General features: G+C 40.6%; 1 protein-coding gene across 4 annotated transcripts in view; it reads right to left on the reverse strand.

Annotated features, from left to right (window-relative positions):
• Nucleotides 1-10,671, reverse strand: part of nlgn1 (neuroligin 1) — a 382,894-nt gene extending 372,223 nt beyond the window's left edge. For 3 of the 4 annotated variants that reach the window (XM_044199636.1, XM_044199635.1, XM_044199633.1), the window contains exon 1: nucleotides 10,197-10,671. The gene's annotated coding sequence lies outside the window, so the exon portion shown is untranslated. Of the gene's footprint in view, nucleotides 1-8,113; nucleotides 8,154-10,196 lie in introns of all 4 variants that reach the window. The other variant, XM_044199634.1, reaches the window with a different exon arrangement.
• Nucleotides 10,672-15,809: the final 5,138 nt, after the last annotated feature.

The following is a 15,809-nucleotide window of genomic DNA, read 5'->3' on the forward strand; positions in this document are numbered from 1 at the left end:
AGAAGCACATTCATGGCGCTTGTTGAGAATGGTCCCATATCAGCCAAGCCATTGAAGTCCTTAGGCCCTTTGAAGAGGCCACTAAGGAAGTTTCAGCAGGGCAGTATGTAACCATTTTTAAAGTCATACTCTCTGGTCTCTGTGTTCCAAAGTGCAACCACATCTGCTGGGCAGAAGGGTAACACTCAGGGTTTACAGCTGGCAACGCAATGCAAGGGGCGCTCTCAAAACATTGAGCATAACTACATTCTTGAAGCCAGCACCTTTTTGGAAATTAGGATAAAAAATATTGTCTTTTGTGATACTGGAAATGTGGAAACCATTCAATTGCAGCTCATCAGTGAGATAGATGCAAGCCCTGGGCAGTTGTAATGGACAACAACATCAACTACCTCTATGGAAACAGCGAGCGCCACCTGCTGCAAACACTGAAAGGAATGGTGCAGTCCGTTCAACATCTAAGGGAGAATTATAGCAGGGGTTTGACACACGTGTAATGGCTTTTCAGGGGAATTGCACAGCTAACACAGATGCATTCAATGAAATGCGCAGATATATGGAAGAAAAAGTGATCCCAAGGAGTGAGGACCCTTTGCATTGGTGGAAAAAAATGAGAGCACATTTCCACTGCTCAGAAAAGTGTCAAAAAGATACCTTGGAACTGTTGCAACCTCTGTTCCAGCAGAGATGCTGTTTTCTAAGGCAGGAGAGACAATTGGTCAGAGGTGAAATTGGTTTGACATTAGAAATGTTAATATGTTACTTTTCTTGAACACCAATCTAAAACTTTTGTAAAAATCTCTATCTCTTTAGCACTAAAGAAATGTGAGACTGTAGATGGTGTACCATGAAATGCCGATTTGAAAAGATTTGGTAAGAAATGTCAATATTAACACCAGCATTGATTGTTTCATCACAGTATAGTACAGGTATTTTCCGTTTCGTTTACTAATGCAATCAAATGCAATCAATAGTACCACCATGCACATGCACAAATTCACTTTAAAGCAAAAATCCCAAATTTTATGTAATTTCACCTATAGATGGAGCTTCTGGAGCACAATGCATGTAAACAACCATAATTAAGTGGTCATGAGTTTGGCTTACTTGAAACTTGCACAATTCATTCCTGTCAAGTCCTACATATTCTCCAAAAATCATCTCCCATCACCAAAACAGCATGATGTGTATTTTGATGCAGATGCAGATCTGGATTCAGAACAGATCAAATTTCATATAATTTTCTATTATCTAAATAACAAAATGAGTACATCATAGTTGAGATACAGTTAGTTATGCAGTATGAAAGAAAACCACATGATTGGTGTGTTTTTATTACAGTAGCAAGCCTACAGGACGTTGAAGCAACAGCAAAACTGTGGCATAAAACACACTGAAAAAGTCATTCTGATAGGCAGATGTAATTTTTTATATAGCAGTCTATTAATGCTACTCCACTTGTACTCTTTTTTTTTTTAGGAACCCCTAGTCCTGGTAATGCTTGACTGCACATAGACTTATCAACACACACATACGCAGTCACACTCGCCGGCCATGTAAACACACACTAACACACACACACACACACACACACAGTCACACTCTCCGGCCATGCAACCTTAACAGCCCTATCAGCCTGCTGGCACAGTCTGTTCTTTTCAGCTCCATCCTCAGGTGAGCTTTCAGCTGACACAATGTGTGAAAGGATTTGAAGCTTTTAAAAGTGACACCTTCAGGGACGGACACAAGACACAGAAGAGGAGGGGGAAAGCCACCATCTCTTGTAATCTTACTTGCCACATAAGAATCCTGAGTTAGTTTCAAACTTGGCCTTGGCTCCTAAAGGTTCTTGTGGTGTGACAGTCTTTCTAACGGCTCACTGGAACATGTAAACTGGACAAAGTATCTGATTATATTATTTAGCATTTGTGTAAAAACTTCCATGGGGATTGTCGATCATAGTGATTACATTTGGAAGAAAAAAACAACAACTCATATAACCACAGCCAGTGTTTCGTGGCTTTCACCATGGCACTATATTCTGTACTCAGTCATCTCAGCATGACAGCCAAATGCTCTTATAACCAAATAACAAGAGCTAGGGCAGATGAATTTGGTGACAATAAGCTAATTATAAGCACAACTAAATTGTAATTCATTAGGTCACTTGGCATACCACTATATCCCCTTGCACCTCGGATTCCTTTTGTTTTGTAAATGGCCAATTACACCTTGACATGCCGTTGGATTGTCATTACCAAAGTCCTCCAGCCCCATGCATAATACCCCATACGGAAATTGGAAATTGAGAAAATCACACACACATTTTGTTATTTGTTATATACAGTGGTTTGCAAAAGTGTTTGCCCCTTTCCTGATTTCTTATTTTATTGCATGTTTGTCACACTTAAATGTTTCAGATCATCAAACAAATTTAAATATTAGTCAAAGATAACACAAGTAAACACAAAATGCAGTTTTTAAATGAAGGTTGTTATTATTAAGGGAAAACAAAATCCAAACCTACATGGCCCTGTGTGAAAAAGTGATTGGCCCCTAAACCTAATAACTGGTTGGGCCACCCGTAGCAGCAACAACTGCAATCAAGCATTTGCGATAACTTGCAATGAGTCTGTTACAGCGCTGTGGAGGAATTTTGCATCATTTGCAGCATCTCAATAGGATTCAGGTCAGGACTTTGACTAGGCCACCCCAAAGTCTTCATTTTGTTCTTCTTCAGCCATTCAGAGGTGGACTTGCTGGTGTGTTTTGGATCATTGTCCTGCAGCAGAACCCAAGTTCGCTTCAGCTTGAGGTCACGAACAGATGGCCGGACATTCTCCTTCAGGAGTTTTTGGTAGACAGCAGAATTCATGGTTCCAGTTATCACAGCAAGTCTTCCAGGTCCTGAAGCAGCAAAACAGCCCCAGACACTACCACCACCATATTTTACTGTTGGTATGATGTTCTTTTTCTGAAATGCGGTGTTACTTTTATGCCAGATGTAATGGGACACACACCTGCCAAAAAGTTCAACTTTTGTCTCGTCAGTCCACAGAGTATTTTCCCAAAAGTCTTGGGGATCATCAAGATGTTTTTTGGCAAAAATGAGATGAGCCTTAATGTTCTTTTTGCTCAGCAGTGGTTTTCGTCTTGGAACTCTGCCATGCAGGCCATTTTTGCCCAATCTCTTTCTTATGGTGGAGTCATGAACACTGACCTTAACTGAGGCAAGTGAGGCCTGCAGTTCTTTGGATGTTGTTGTGGGGTCTCTGAATGGCTGAAGAAGAACAAAATGAAGACTTTGGAGTGGCCTAGTCAAAGTCCTGACCTGAATCCTATTGAGATGCTGTGGCATGACCTTAAAAAGGCAGTTCATGCTCGAAAACCCTCCAATGTGGCTGAATTACAAAAATTCTACAAAGACGAATGGGCCAAAACTCCTCCACAGCGTTGTAAAAGACTCATTGCAAGTTATCGCAAACGCTTGATTGCAATTGTTAAGTTTAGGGGTCAATCACTATTTCATACAGGGCCATGTAGGTTTGGATTTTATTTTCCCTAAATAATAACAACCTTCATTTAAAAACTGCATTTTGTGTTTACTTGTGTTATCTTTGACTAATATTTAAATTTGTTTGATGATCTGAAACATTTAAGTGTGACAAACATGCAAAAAAAAAAGAAATCAGGAAGGGGGCAAATACTTTTTCACACCACTGTATATATTCTACATACACCACATAGTCAACCTCTTGACACAATTGCTGCACTGGCACTTTTTTGCACTGGAATTCATGTTTTGAAGAATCATCTACTATGAATGTAGTTCCTGGGGAGACTGAGCTACACTGCATGTAATGCAATCCATGCAAATACAACAGCACTGCCCTGCTCAGCTCATTGAGCTGTGTTCACTCAGCAAACTAAGCAAGAACGAGTGATTCCCATTATTCTATATAGACCTTTCTGTCAGGAGCCTTTTGCAGGGCAGACACTACAGCGAATGGTTTGAAGAGCAGTTAAATGAATGTTGTGCTGCTACCCCCTATTACTCTGATGCTCTCAGTACTGTAGGATCTACAGTGAAAACTATAGTATGGCAGGATATTTAAATGTAATGCTCAGCCTGGTCTCATTCCCAGGGTGTAAAATCCTGATGTTTTGTCACACCCCTCAGCGTTGTATACAGATGCACGAGGTACTGTTTAGCGATTGTATGAGATGCACAGAGCTGCCAGAAAGCCTTAAGGAAGTCAGGTGATGTAGTATAACGAGCGACATAAAGAGCGAGCAAGTCCGCCTGTGGAGGTGGTGGGGTGGATGGATGAGACAATCAACACAGGACTTTGACCGTGTCCCGTTGAGTTATTTGAAGTTTTAAGTTACGTTATGATACTGTCATGTCACGTGACTTACGTTACTTATGTCACATGACATCTTACTACCCAGCTCCATTACGCTGCTACTACTAGTTGTTTTGTTGCCTAAACCTAACCAATACGTGACTTTCGTCACTAACATCATGTGACTTACTACTACCTAACCAAGTAGTTTCTGAAGGCGTCTCCTACAGACGCTGAAGGGTACCATGTGCGTCTGTAGGAGATGCCGAGAATCGGTATTTGTCGCCCTGGGAATGAGAACAGGTTGTAATGCTGTAAAATGAAATGTTTTCATGATCCATTTCACATTAATGGGTTTAATTCTTTGGATACATAAGAATGTCCAGTCTACAATAAGTTAGAGATTTTTAGTCGCACAACATTTGTGTTGTTCCTGAGGATTTAATCAATACTGCTTCAATGAAAGGTTTTTGAATATAAGTGGTATGGATGCTGTTTAAAACCAGCCAACCACATGAGTGGTTGGCTAAGCAGCAGTATGTCGATTGAAGATTGGAGATTAAGGCAAAGGGATAGTTGGTTTTCAACATTATAATATAACATTAAAAGTCTCCACTGAAACCAATATTGATGAAATTCTTAGACACCACACAAAGATGATGAATCAGAACCTCTGTACTGAACCTTCTGCCGATAAAATAATCTACAGCTACCTGCCATGTGTTCGATGTTCTCACTGGCAGTGCGAGAGGAAGAAATTCCATCCTCCTACTCCTCCTTTCTCCTTTTCCTGTCCTTCTGGATAACATCATGCAGATAAGACTAACCAATGGTTACACATCTGCATCAGTGAGCACAGAAGTAGCTATACACAGAGCAGAAGACTGCAAGTCTGCAGTTGCCAGGAGCTTCAACAAGTGTGGGTCCACACAGACACCGTGTTATTCTGTACAAAAGACAAAGTCCTCCCACCATTAAAAAACCCTGGCCTGGAGTGATGTTGCACAGCCAAATTGGATTCTCAATACATGGAGCAGTCACTCACCATAAACAAGGTTCCCACACTAAAATAGTACACAATAGTAAACTTTTGTTTCTGCTCATTGCTGTGTTTCTTATCACCTCTGTCTCTCATCACTGATAACATGCAGGTATCAGTGCACCCTGTGGTCATCTTTATTTGAGCAGGAACAGCTTCTTCCCTGTCCATATCTGAATTCTTTATTTGGATGCCTACTGGTGGAATCATGACTCACCTCACATTTTGCTCTGATGTCTATGTACATGATCACCTTTAATGACTTGCATTTTTTTCATACATTTTGACTCATCCTGTTTTCTTTTCAAAAAACTAATTTGCATTTTTAAATGACAAGCACGCAAGTTGTTTTATTTTCATTCTATGTAATTAAAACATTCTGATAATTAAAAGAAACAGCATGAGCAGAGCAGTAATGTGCACCTACAACAGCCCAGGTGCTGTCAAACATGTTGACGCACAATATTAGCATGATTATCAAAGCATGAGAATAGCTGTGGTGTGTTTCTTAAGGAATTGTTTCTGCTTTTGTTCCTAGGCTCCTCACAGTGAGTGCAAAGCATCCAAATGCAAATATTTTCTTGCTGTAATAACCACAGGATGAGGTTGTGATATTTGTTGTGATAGGATGCAAACCTCTTATCTCCTTTAAAAGGTCAGTTCAACCCATATTTTCATAAGAAACTAAGAAAATCCCATTTGTAATGTATATATAGCAATCTGTTTTCTACAGTGAAATGCAATATTCTATTTTTGCTAGGTTATTTGTTATGCTTTCTCTCTTTTCTTACCAATTCAGAACTGGAACTGTTTTTTGATTCTCAACCCTGACAAATTCACTAGTCTACAGTCCATCCAGTGAATATCATCCTGCTACTGGAGCAGAAGCAAGCAGTAAAAACACATTTTCATCAACATGTGAGAGGAAAATGGAACCACTTCCCAAATAAAGTTCAGATTAGATGTGTGAGACCACTAGTGCCCTCTATCTGTCAATACCTAATTTATTTTCTGCTGTCTCAGTGAAGAAAGATGTATGTTTAAAATATTGTAATTGTTTCCTTGTTGCCATGATTCCAGTGTAATTAGATCTTAACAAAATAGCGTATATTCAGCAGTGTTTCTACACCATTAATTCCATACCACATAATCTCCACTTTAACCTTAAACACTGCCAGGGATCAAACCAGCAACCTTTTAGTTATTAGTCAGCCTCTCTCTCTAGACTGAGCTGCTGCCCCATGGACAAGCAATAATACAATGTAATACCGCACACAGATACACACGATGTGTCCTTTCAAACAAGTCATCACACTTGAATAAAAAAATAGGTTGTTTGTCAGTCTCTTCTAAAACAACCAATATGACCATTTCCAAAATGACTGAGCGATTTCTGATTTGCCACTTTAAATTAAGTTTAAGTAACTAAAACTATTTGGTTATGATTACCAAAAAAATCACCATCATGGCTAAAAGAAGCCAACGCTAACTTCTGATCTCCCACCCAACACCCAACCATCCACCCTGAAGAGGTTTTCAGGGATATAATGTCTAGTTATACTGTTGCTACTGAATTTAAACAAACACATTTTAATAAACGACCAATGCAATGTCATTTTCTGGAAAGGAAGACATACTTTGACAAATTGGTTGGTAAATGTTATACAAGGATATTGTTGAACTTTGAAGTCACCTCACATTAATATATTTGCTAACCCAGTACCAGTATATTAACAGTGTACTATTTACAGTAAATGCAATAGTGTACAAGTCATCAGTGCTTGCTTAAAACTGCTTTTTGAAAGTTTGTAAGGAAAGAGGTCAAATCTTCAAAAATTAAAAACTCCTGCTCCTATTTGTTGTAGTCATTGAACTGGCTATTAGTGATTAACTAGATGGGGTCACGCCTTCTGCTTTAAACGTTACATGGTTTCAACACTATTCACTCTTTCAACCAAATACAATCATTTATTTATTCCAATTCTAAATACATAAAAGTGACCTACTGTAGTTTTAAAGTGATAATGTGCAAGATTACTGGTTTACTTAGATTTGGCGACATGTTTAATACAGTACAGATGCGCTGGTGTATTGCACTGAGTTACTTTAAGTTGTGGCTTCTCCAAGTTTCCACATTTCAAGATCGAATACATCATAATGTGTAATCAAGGCCTGTCCCATTTCAAAGGCTCCTTCCAAATGCAGTCGGAAATGAAATTTTGAGGGTAAAAGCAATTTGTAAAGCCTTTAGAACCCCAAAAAATCTGTTGCATGCAGGTCACTTTCTCAATATGTAGTTCTCTGTAAATATCTGTACATATCACCTGGTCATGTGGATGTTATAACACACATTGTGTACTGTACTTATTGCTTGGGGTGTAAAATCATAAATAATCTTCTCGAGACTATGATGCAGGTTCAGCCTACTGCCCCTCAGCCCGCTGAAGGCTACACCATCGTAGGCCATGTCCTTGGAAGAAGCCAACCTCTGAATTGGCACACACCTGTTGGACATTCTGTCATAAATAAAGCACTCAGTGTGACAGTGGCTTGTTAAATTATGTCTACCTTCTCAACTTTATTCTAAACCAACTGATCCTGTCATTATTGGTGTTTAGAACCCAAAATTTAAGAGCTTTGTTGAACTGGGAGGAAGGGGAATTACCAATTCTATGGTATCAGCCGCTCCCATTGGCATTATGTACCATTGCACTAAAACAGTTCATACCATAACTGCAACTTCAAGGGCCAGCTTCACATACAGAACCCTGCAAAAAAAAAAAAAAAAACAAGTAACCAGAGAGTGAGGTGGTCACTTTCTCCACAAACAGCAGAACCACAGCATGAGTCAACAAAGAATCTATAATTTACAAACTAGCTCCCTCCTATGTACAGAAACAGTAGATGAGGCAAGAGGAGAAGAGGAGAGGAAAGGAGAGGAGGATGTGGGTAAACCAAGGGAGCAGTACGTGAAGGGAGAAAGGATGAAGACAACGGTGAGTGGAGTGGAGATGTTTTCCTTGAGGGCTGAGCTATGTAGACCAGAACCCCTGGGACTGAGTGGTGTGAACTGCTGGAGCCTGCCCCACAACACAACAACACAGCGATAAACAGATGAGAGGGGGAAAAAATCGAGGAACTTCATTAAATGTCATAGGCAGATCGTGTCATGTAATGCCTGGAATAGCATTCTTGCCACGTGTTCTCATGCGGTTCACTCCTTATCAGTATCTCTTTATTAGATGAATTAAACATTTTATTGCTCAAAAATAATCATCTTTATTTGCTATTAACCTATTCATGAGGCATTGCTTATAATTGTGCTTTACATATTATACAAATGTCATGTATAATATAACTTCAAATGCTCTTATACAGACAGTCTCTCTTAAATTGTGGAGAACATGTTGAAGTACATTCAAGTGGGCCTTAAGGTTTGTGTGTGTGTGTGTGTGTGTGTGTGTATGTGGTTGGTTGGGGGGGTGGGGGTCGCATGTAGTCCCTAGCATCACCCTGACTATATTTTGGCTAATCTGAACACATGAGATTACATTAACATTTTAAGATATTGTGCTGCCTGACAGTAGCCTCTGTGAAACAAAACATATGTGCAATCACTCAGGCTTGATTAGGATCATCTGCAAGGCAATTTTTCTTAGGCCCACATAGCTCAAGCCATGACTAACATCTCTGTAAATGAGTTACTTCTCACCTTATCAAAGCCTGGTCGGGGCTGTACCTATGGGTGCGAGGGTGATGGGGTAATGTCATATATATATATAGACTATCTGCCAGGGCCACATGGCAGCATCCAAGGGCTCTTTCTACTTCATGTTTGGTGGGACAAATCCTTGGAGCACACACACACAAATACCGCATTCATCCAGTTTTATATGGTGATGGTGCCCCCGCAGCGGCTGACGGGCGCAACTTTTCCCCTCCTCCTCCTGGATCGGACAGAGGATAGAGAGACTCCATTCACCATGCGCGCGCACACATACACACACACCCACACACCGTTCTTTTCAATCCCCCACCATCCTGACCCCCAGCAATCAGCTTGTGAGGAGGTTTGCCTTAACTTCATTAACGAGTATTTTAATAAATCTAATTCCAGCATCAATATCCAACATCTACTAATTAAGATTGGTAATTTCGATTAAGAATGAATAAAATGATGAATAAAAAATCGATTTATCTTTCATTAATAGAAGATCATACTGAGCAGGGGCAGTTTAAGATTTATTCGCGCACTCACAGTCTGCAGGTGTAAACGACGGACGGACCGACGGAAATTGAATGTGTTGATATTTCATACATTTCTACAGCAGATTAATATTTCTGAGAACAAATTCACCACTCAGCCATTTCAGCCAAAGCGTTATGTTCGAACCCGGCTATTTTGCGCAGCTTGCTGTGTGAAAGTGCGCAGCTCTGTGCGTCCATGCGCTTGGAATAAATAGAGAGCCCAAAGAGGCAGACAGAAGTGGAGGAGATGTAGCTTTCTGGTGTGCAAGGGGACGTTTACAACAGCCTCTCCAATGCAGTTCCTCTCATCACTAACCCCTTCCACTAAGCAGAAATAACGTCATGTGGAGAAAAAGGCATTCAGTATCTCAACATGCACTTGAACTTGTCCTCCACCACCACCACCACTTTTTTTGGATAATTCTGCGAGTAAATCATGAACTAAGAAAATCAGCCCACTGCATCACAGTTGCTTGGTTTAAGCGGTAAAGTGTCAAAGCTCTCAACAGAATTTCTTAATGCCTAATGGAGCTTGCAGAATTTAAGTCTGAATGTGTATTTACCGTTAGGGAAGGATCACATCCGCTTCTTTTTTCCACCTCAGACAATATTCCTCTGTGCGTTCCGTCCCGTTAGGATAAGGTGCATTCCTTTCAAAAGCCACATAGCCCTAAAAAAAATCCCTACGCTCAAGCGTTGGATATAAGCCTGGGAAATAAGACTGGCGCACTTTTCACTCCAAAGGGTAGAAACTCGGGTTAAATGCGGTCCAACATTTATACAGGCGCGGAAACAAATTAAGGAAACCCTTTTAGTCCAAAAACAAGTCCGCTGTTAATCCAAAATGTTTTTTTTTATTCACAACTATAATTAGAATGATATTCTCCTTGACAGCAAATACCATTATGCTCCGGGTCTTTTGACGCGCACCGGTCTACATGTTAATGTCGGTGATGTTGGAGAAAAGGAAACAAGAGTGGGATTTTTCCCCCCATCGTCCGCTCCTCACGATTCAGGCTGCACTTGGCTGATAAAACACCGTCCTCTGTCTCTGCTTTCTCCTCCCCTCCTCCCTCCTCCTCCTCTCCTCCAGCCCTCAGTCTCTCACGGCAGCTTTCATGGAGCAGAGACGCGCCTAGCGGCCTTAGAAGGAACTCCACAGCCACAAGAGTTCATCCCCACCCCACCCCACCCTTCCCCACCACAGCCTGCTTTTAAAGATGCATGGGAATGTGAGACTTTTTATCCATGTGTGCCTGTCTGGGGAAACATGATGGACAATGCAAGATTTAAATATAAATTACATTGGTTATGTTAAAAAATAAATATTATAAGGAAAAAGTATGAAACAGTATGGTGTTACAAATGGTGTAATAAAAAAAAAAGCAGGTGTAGAAAAAATTTACAATTTGACAACCTGCCAAAAAGTACTCATGGAGAGTATGAAATAAATGAAAAAGTATTTTTGTTGTTCTGTGGACAATAATATGGGAAAATTTCAAAATCTGCCCTAAAGGGCTTTACAATCTGTACAGAACTTGACACCTTCTGTGCTTAGACCCTTGAAAAGAACACTTATTGTTTTACTAACAATAGTAAAATCAATAATTCATGAATTAATGAACAACAGAATAACAATACTAGGTAAATAAACTGAAAACAAAGGGCTGCAACTAATGATTATTTTCATGACTAATTAATCAGACAATCATTTTTAATTAATTAATTAAAGGTCTTATTGATAACATTTTTATGTAGATGAATATATTTTATTTTTAAAAACATCCAAGGAGCTTTTAGAAAGATGCGGAATAAAGGTATCACTTTTGCTAAAAAAAATTTACAAACAAATTATTATTATTATTATTATAACAAAAATAACACATAAAATTACAATTCTGCATATTTAAAACAAAATCAACAACAGCTACCAACAGTCATAGTCCTTTAAACGTTAATTAATGTGTTGTCATTGGTTAGATTGTCAAATTAGAAAAATAGCAGCTTCAATCACTAAGGAGCTACATTAGCATTAGTGATGGTTGCGTCCAGCGTCAGCGTCTGACATAACCGATGGCCCAGGGCCAGTACAAGTTAATGCAGGGCAAGTTGACTGATCAGTTACTGGTCTGTCTGGGCCAGCGGCAGACTGGTCCGCTTATGAAAAGACAGTCGCTCTTCTTTAAGAAGAAGTGGACTTGGGATCTCAATATATTACCAATGTGGCATGTAGAAAGTAAATTAAAGTTCTGAACTACTGTAAATCTGCTCATTATAGTGTTCAGACAAAACATGACTGTTATTAAGGGTGTCATCTCATATAGCAGTCTAACATTAGCCCTATTATGAGAGACACGCTGAGGTACTTGTGGCCAACTAGCCATGTAGCCAGCTGTGTTGAGCTATAAAAATCTGAAAATACTTTTATGATCATACAGTCGTCCTTTCTCCTTGTAACCATTGTTGCTGTGTTATAATAATAATAATAAAACTTTATTTATAGAGCACTTATCAAAACAAAGTACAAAGTGCTTCACAACAAGAAAAATAAAATAACACAGTGAATGACGAAATATAAAGAAATAAAACACATGAAATACAGAAAAGCAATAAAATAAACAGTAAAATAAACAGCCAGTTCACGTAAAATCAGGATATGCTTTCAGATAAAAATGTGTTTTGAGACGAGATTTAAACGAAGACACTGACTCAGACAATCTAATTTCTTCGGGCAAGTTGTTCCAGAGCCTCGGGGCCCTGATAGCAAAAGCTCTGTCCCCCTTAGTTTTCATCCTGGACTCAGGAACAGACAGGAGACCCCTGCCCGAAGATCTCAAACTACGTGAAGGTTCATAAGGGATTACAAGGTCTAAAATATAATCTGGGGCCAGGCCATGAAGAGCCTTAAAAGTAATCAACAAGATCTTAAAATCAATCCTAAAACCAACAGGGAGCCAGTGTAAAGAGGCTAAAACAGGTGTTGTGCTCAGCTGTTTTTTATATTACGCAATGAGATTTATTTTCAGCAAGAAAACACTTTGTCAACTTTTACTATAGCTGTCTGTCTAATGTCAAACACTGTGGGTTTTAATAGCATCCCTACAATGTACTGTACTGTACTCTTTGATTGTATTAAAATGTAAATATTTACCTAATGTCTTATAGTGTAAGAATGATTGAAATGTAATTTTACGGTTAAGTGTTGCGATATAGGGCCCCTGTAATAATTATATGATGGGGAAGGCACAATGCAAATACCACCTGGAATTCATTACACTATCACGAAAGATTCATCATTTGACATTATGAGTCTGTCTGAGTCTCACGCCACTCAACCATGAAATATGCAGGTTGTGCAACTAACTGGCAACCACTGGAATGAAATGGAAGGGGGGAAGGGGAGTGCGTCATCTAGTGGCTGGATGTAATTAATGTTATCAATAACACCTTTAATTATTTGGTCTATAAAGTTAGTATAGACCAAATATATACAGTATATAGTACATAAATATATATAATATATAGTAACAAATGGCCATTACAATTTCCTAAAGCCTAAGGGGATGTCTTTATGTTGCTCATGTTGTCCAGACAACAGTCCAAAACCCAAAGAAATTAAATGAAGCTCTAGCGAACGTTCAGTCAGCAAGACTATACTTTTGCATTAGGTGTAGTTAATTCTCATACCATTCTGCCATTCATTCCTCTCATGCATGCTCACTCATATTTCCTGCTGTCATTATCCAGGGCTGTCAAATTCAGGATATCAGCTGTTCCCTCAGCTGGTCTCATCTATTCAACAACACAGTGACACACCTTCATTATCAACCTATCATCTTACTACTGTCTGTTTAAATATGATTCTCTCTCTGCCTTCAGTACATTCATGCAACTGTTGTGCGCATCTGTCACCGTCAGGTCACCTGCTGACCAGGTGAGAGGACAGCTGATGAAACTCCACTCAAACAAGGCTGCAGGCCCCTATGGCGTTAGCTAAAAGCCTGTGCCCCCCAGCTATGTGGAGTTCTTCAACATGTCTTCAACCTGAGCCTGAGTCTCCAGAGGGTCCCTGTTCTGTGGAAGACATCTTGCCTCGTTCCTGTGCCGAAGACGCCACGTCCCAGTGGCTCCAAGGACTACAGACCGGTGGCACTGACCTCCCACATAATGAAGACCCTTGAGAGACTAGTGCTGGAACAGCTGCGGCCCATGGTCAGAGCCCTCCTGGACCCCCTTCAGTTCGCCTACCAGCCCCGGCTGGGAGTTGAGGACGCTATCATCTTCCTACTTAACCGCATCCACACCCACCTGGACAAGCCGGCAAGCACGGTGAGGATCATGTTTTTTTGACTTCTCCAGTGCTTTCAACACCATCCGGCCTGCCCTGCTGGGGGAGAAGCTGGCAGTGATGCAGGTGGAGGCCCCCCTCGTGTCCTGGATTGTGGACTACCTGTCTGGCAGACCACAGCACGTGCGCCTGCAGCACTGTGTATCGGACAGCATGGTCAGCAACATTGGGGCCCCTCAGGGGACTGTCCTCTCTCCCTTCCTCTTCACTATCTACACCACAGACTTCAGCTACCACATAGAGTTGTGTCACCTTCAGAAGTTTTCTGATGACTCTGCTGTGGTGGGATGTATCGGCGGTGGTGATGAGACTGAGTACAGGGCTGTGGTGGGGAACTTTGTCTCATGGTGTGAGCAGAACCATCTGCAGCTCAATGCGACAAAGTCTAAGGAGCTGGTTGTGGATCCACGGAGGGCCAAGGCACCAGTGACCCCGGTTTGTAATTAAATCTGCCAATCCCTAACTGTCAAAAGACATGGCAATAGGTGAATTTTTTGTTGCTTTTGGCATTTATCGTGATGTGCTCTGTCTACCCAGAACACAGACAAGAACTGCACACATATTTGGCTCTGATCGGTGACCTTAACTTAAAAATATTTTTTACCAATATCACAAAGGTTTCTCCAGCAAAGCAGCACTTTACACCTCGCAGTTAAACATCTGCTTGAACTGGTTTGTTCTGGACACTGAACTGTTGGTCATGATAGTGGGCGGTTCACAAGCTATGTCATGCATTACTTGCGGCAACAGGGGTCATTCAGTCTCCCTCTGCCCTTATTTTTTCCCCAAGAGCAAAGGGCCCCGCAAATTGCAAATTAACCACCCCCTCTGAGAGAGTAAGAACTAATAGCCATGGCCGCAAGGTTTATATCCCGGCTGGCGGAAGTTCTGGCAACGCAAATGCATATCATCTCACTGGTATCCAGTTCAATGCCAGATGTTTTAATCCGTCTTTCCCTAGCCTATTCTCCAATCCAACTATTAAGTTGTTATTTAAAGATATTGATAAATTTTCCCCCCAACTGATAATAGACTCCCCATTACACTCTCTATCTTGCGTAAAATGTTATCGGTCTTGAGACATGGTTGTTTTTCTTCCTACATAGACTCACTCTTGGACTGTTCCTTTCTATTAGCCTTTTATAGGTTTGTAAGGAGCGGGGAATTCACCACTTCTTCAAATTCATTTGATCCAGCTAAAGACATTACCTTTTCAGATTTAACTTTTCACCCAGATTTTTTTAGTCTTTTCCTCAAACACTCTTAAACTGGAGGTGTTTGCACTGTTATCATTGCTATGTTATCATCAAATCATTATTCAGGTCATTCATTTAGAATAGGTGCTGCAACCTCCGCTACCATGCAAGGTCTATCAACAGCTTCCCTTCAACAACTGGGCCGCTGGTCATCCTCTGCTTACGCCTCCTAATAGCACCCTGATGCCACTGCTGTCATCAAAGCTGAAAGATTGCTAAGGCATTAACAGCTATGGTAAGCTATTGCATATAACTGGTGGTTGGTGGTTTGTGTTGTCTCACCTTTTATTTTGCTGCACTCCTAATTGCTAATTTTCAGGTTACTACCGACCCCTCTGGCCAATTCCATAATTTTTTCCAGTGCCCATTAATAAAGGTCTCTGCTATCCATTTGCCATTGCTGGCCAAACCTGCACATTGCAATCAGGGCATTGCACCCCCTAGCCATTGCTGGCTAAAGCTATACATCACAAGCAGGGTTTTGTGCACCCTAGCCATTGCTGGCCAAAGGTATACATTGCAAGGAGGGCATTGCGCCCCGTAGTCATTGCTGGCTATAGCTATACATTGTA

Source organism: Siniperca chuatsi, linkage group LG6 (assembly GCF_020085105.1).
Source record: "Siniperca chuatsi isolate FFG_IHB_CAS linkage group LG6, ASM2008510v1, whole genome shotgun sequence".
NCBI classification, from domain to species: Eukaryota; Metazoa; Chordata; class Actinopteri; order Centrarchiformes; family Sinipercidae; genus Siniperca; species Siniperca chuatsi.